This window comes from Rhagoletis zephyria, unplaced genomic scaffold, assembly GCF_001687245.7.
Source record: "Rhagoletis zephyria isolate East Lansing unplaced genomic scaffold, Rhagoletis_zephyria_1.1 Rzeph_scaffold_02436, whole genome shotgun sequence".
Classification (NCBI taxonomy): domain Eukaryota; kingdom Metazoa; phylum Arthropoda; class Insecta; order Diptera; family Tephritidae; genus Rhagoletis; species Rhagoletis zephyria.
The window spans coordinates 45,980-50,723 of record NW_016159520.1 but is presented as its reverse complement, the minus strand read 5'-3'; the positions used below and the strand labels follow the sequence as shown (position 1 = coordinate 50,723).

The 4,744-nt window shown below is 32.7% G+C and overlaps 1 long non-coding RNA gene across 1 annotated transcript in view; it reads left to right on the top strand.

The window, feature by feature from the left end:
• The first annotated feature begins 2,678 nt into the window (after positions 1–2,678).
• Positions 2,679–4,744, top strand: part of LOC108366895 (uncharacterized) — a 14,218-nt gene continuing 12,152 nt past the window's right edge. Inside the window, exon 1 of the long non-coding RNA XR_001848172.1 lies at positions 2,679–2,689. This is a non-coding gene — a long non-coding RNA (uncharacterized LOC108366895). The remainder of the gene's footprint in view (positions 2,690–4,744) is intronic.

Here is a 4,744-nt window from a genome sequence, read left to right as displayed (position 1 = left end):
GAAGGTATCCGAATCCCTATGAAACCAAATAATGGAGAAGCACTTATCACGTAGAAAATAATGCAAGCGAAATTTTTTTTCGAATGGTATCTTATTATCTATATAACTAGAAAAATTGATAGCCATTTCCGTTGTTCTGCGATATGAGTAAAATAAATAAAAGCTTGTAAAATTAGGTAATTGTAGGCCAGTGCAGGTAAACGTAATACTTTCTTTGATAATTGATACTAGTTGCACAATTTTTAAGGCAGCTATCGCCAATGTGCAGGTATGTTGAATGCATCTATTGGAGCAGTTTGCTTATAAATGATAAAAATAATGTCTCAGATGCGCATTTTGGGGTAGGTATCTTAAATGTGCACTTAAGCGTAAGGGCAGCAAAGCAAAATATACTGTATATTTTATAACAGTGAGCCATTGCCAACTTCCTCATGTTGGAACCTAATACTAAGCTTTCCAGCAGTTCAGCGCTTTTTAGGCTTGAGTCATAAGGCTGAAAGCACGAACGCCCAAAAGTTTTGGTGTGCAGTTCTACTCTAACGGTGTGCTCCGTACCAGTCCGCTGTGGAATCGAAAGCAATGAGGTCCCTGGCGAGTTGAAACTAGAATAATCTTTAACTGCCGTTGTAGGACCGGATCCATTTTGTCTCAGTGGATCTTCTTCGAAAGCCATGGTTACTAAGTGGGTACACTCTGAACGCAGTTAATATAGAGGGCCATAGCCAGGTCAGGCTCGGTGGTTACCCCTTCATTAAAAATGCTATTTTTATATTAAAAATAAATTACATTAGGTTACTCTTTGGCACTTAACTGGGCACAAGCGACTACGATTTCATATGCACCGAACATGTTGAAGACGATGAGACCAAGCACTTAACTAACGCCCTAACTACTGTGATAAAGTCATGAAATTCATAAGTATTTTCCTACAGAGTATGTTTGCAGATGAAATACATTCATATTCAAGTTTTATTACGGTCATTATTTGAGTCGTATAATCGAAATGATAAAGAACGAGTAATTTTTATAATAATTAAATCTATTATCTACTCAGATAATAAAGAATATTTTACGAGGATTAAAATAATTATGCATTAGGTAAAGAAAATGAAAAATCAGAGAAAGCCTTATATGTTGTATTAAAGTACATAGGACTCGCAAAGAGCTAAACACGTACAGCATGCAGTGAGTATACATTAGGGTGGTTCAAAAAAAAGTAAAGTCGGAATTTTAATGCTCTCACCCCTAGGATTGTTCTAAATCAAAAAAATAGTTAGAGAGTGTTCAAAACGCTCAAAGTTTTCCATGTATTTTATATGCAAAAAAAAATCAATTTTTCGTAGCAATGCTACAGAATCTTGAAAATCAATAATCGTCGGTCGGAAAACTCTTGTTCTTCTCAGGAGATTTCCAATAATAATACCTAATTGTTTATTTAACCATTGCATTTTTCGGGGTTTTAGGCGGACCTATAAGTCATAGTTACTATGAAAAAATGGTTAAATAAACAAGTGGGTATTATTATTGGGAATCTCCTGCAGAGAAGCATAGTCCGGTCGAAAAATACTGATTCTTAAGAATTCTGTACCATTTGTAGGAAAAATTGTTTTTTTTTTCATATAAAATGCATGGAAAACTTTGAGCGGTGTTTTGGCGTTCATAAGAAAATTGAGTGGGCTTAACATTTTTTTTTAATATTACAAATTTTTACTTAGCTTTTTTATCAACAATTTCTAGAAATAAACATACAACAATTACAAAAAATGAATTTATAGAAAAACCTAGTCTTCAGAAAAAATTTTTTCTAAGGAATATGTAAATTTTTATAAAAAAAATTGGAAAAGGGATAGTCTTTAGAAAAGAGTTTATTTTATAAAAAAAAAACAATTTTTTGGAAGAATGGTAATTAAAAAAAGTTTATAAATAAATATTAGTTAGAAAAAAATATTTTTTTTTATATTCATACTTGTACATGCACATTTGTTAGAAGATCGGAATATGCGCTCTCTGGAAAGCCAATAACTGTAATAATTGTACCATGATTGTAATTGAGACATAATGGAAACTAAATAAAAAAAAAACAAATACAGAAAAGAAACGAAAAAAAAACATTGTATGGGAGTGCATGTACGTACTAGTAAAAGCATAATAAAGTTCTTTCTTTGTAAAAATTGTATGTCTCTATAGTGATCGCTACCTATCCACGTCCGTATAAAATCTATAGGATGTTTTGAAAATCCTCTATAGCGGCATATTTTTTGGTACGCAGTGACTGTTTTATAAATGTATAGAAAACTTGAAAAACTTTACACGCCTGCAAAGGCAGCAAGAGTTAAACTACGAGTAAATGAACAAACCAAATAAATTAAGTCTTGGACTTCAGTTGGCCTTTTGGCTACGTGTGAAGGCACTTTTATTGGAAGTGAATGTAAAATTTAATTTCAAGAATACTAATCTTGAGTTCAAGGAATAAAATTTAGTTACTTACAACAATCACCTATAATTAAGGTATTTTTTTAGCCAGCGGATTTATTTCGCTTTAAAATTTTACTATTTTTTAAGACAATTAAGCATCAAATACTACGAGTAATTACAAATTAAACTTACTGCCAATTTATTTGCATATGCACACATTTGAATGTCAGAAAAAAGTACAATCACATGCTGGTATGTGTGCATACATATGTATGTGTGTATGTTTTTAATACATTCGTACTCGTACGTACTTTTACGTATTTTATTAAAAAAAATGCCGCTTCAATAATATTTTAAATACTGAGGTGATGTCATGCAAGCGAGCGAACCAGATTAAAAGCAAAGCGAGAGTTTACGCAATAGAAAGACATTTAAGCGAAGCTAAGTCAGAAATTTATTCCATATTATTATTGTTTTTTCAGTATTTATAAATAGTTTTCTTTTTGCCTTCGCTTAACTCACAGAGCGGTCAACTTTAGACCCATTAGTCTATTAAGGGGGTCTTTATTACAGTAACAGAAGTTATATCAGCAATTTTTTTTTTAGAATTTTTATGTTTCTTTGTCTGTCTGTATGTTTGTACGCGTATTACTCGCAAACTAAGGCATGGAATCGAATGCGGCTGTCAAATGAAAGAGGTGTGAGAAGGCTTACAGCCGAAAATATTTTTTTTGGAGGTTGCCACATGTTTTGAAATTTTAATTAAATTTAAATGATTCGATAAATTAAATATTGCAATATGGGTATCAAACTGGAGAGATTTAGGAAAGTTTACTGCCGAAAATATTTTTGAGGAGGGTTGCCACCTGTTTTCAGTATTTTACTATAATTTAAGGCTTTCTTTTCTAAGTAATTCGTATCCATGATATATAGTTTAAGAGGCAACCTGGCTGATTTATCAGTATCGTGTAAGCGAAAAGATGGCTTAGAATCGAATTTGTTTAAAATTTTAAAATTTTTAACTACAGTAGTGCTCTATAAAAATTATTACAAATGTATTTAAAATTCTGTAAAATTTATCAAAACTTAATGGTTTCAATTTCACTTTTTTAATTTACGAAACTCATCTAAAAAACCTTTCATTGCTTCAACTCTTCCACGTAATTTCAAGAAAAGTTCAATCAAATGCGAGTAATGACTGACTACTGAAAAGCATAGAGAAATAAAATGCCATCAGGTTGGTACATAAAAAGGACAGCGGATGCTATATATATGCACATACATACCTATAACAAAATGTTAATATTTATCAAACATGCGCCCGTCGCTGCTGTTAGCATTAAATGGTGACCGGCAGAAGGTGACCAGCAACAGCGAAAGATACAAATTTTTATTTTACAGTCGCAAGGGACCCTATGACTCTTTTAGTTTTCTTGTTTTTTGTTTTTATATTCTGACTCTGGCGTCAACGTTGACACAAGTTGTTTGTTGTGGTTGTTGCCCGGACTGTGGTCAATTATCTGCTTCCTCAGGTTCTTAAGTGTGGTGTTCTTTCGCTTTATTTTGGCGCTATTTGCACTTTTCTTTTTGAGTTGGGGTTTTTTGTTTCTGGTTTGGTGGCACTTTAATTTTTTTTATTACTTTTTATATTATTTTTACACCTTTCGATGTCTACTTCGCTCTTTACGAAGTGTTTTCGAGTGCCCGTGTGTGTGTATGTTTCTTAATTTGGTATTCAAACACTCGTTTCTACAATTTGCTTAATGCATTTCGAACCTATTCGTGATTCTTACTTGACCAACAATATTCTTACTTTCTTGTTATTTTCTGCTTTTTTTTTAAGTTTTTTCGTTGTTTGTTATTTCCAGGAAAATGTCGTCAATGAACTTGCTGTGCTGACTCTATACCTATGCCTTCGATGTCTGCCTTCTTGGCCTTTTCGACTCTACGGCGATTTTAGTATTTATTGTATTGAATTTTTGGTTAAGACTTACTTCTTCGTGCTTGCTGCACTTTTTGTGTTCTTGCGGCTTTTTAGCTCACTGTTTCTTGGCTGTGTTAGACACAAAGTTGCAGACAAGTTTGACTTTTGATTTTCGGGTATATTTGCTTCTTCACTAGTCAGCTTTGGCTGGCATAGGTTGTTTTTTTTTGTGTTGTGGATTTTTTTTTTTGGTGGTAGGCAATTAGTATTTCTGGGCACGTCTGCTTTTGGATATATATTTTTTTTTTGTAAGAGACTTTGATGGCGACTTCTGCAACTTAAATGGCGGATAGTTGACAGAATTTTAATCACATCGGTTCATTTTCTTTTTCTTAGCAGTTTTAG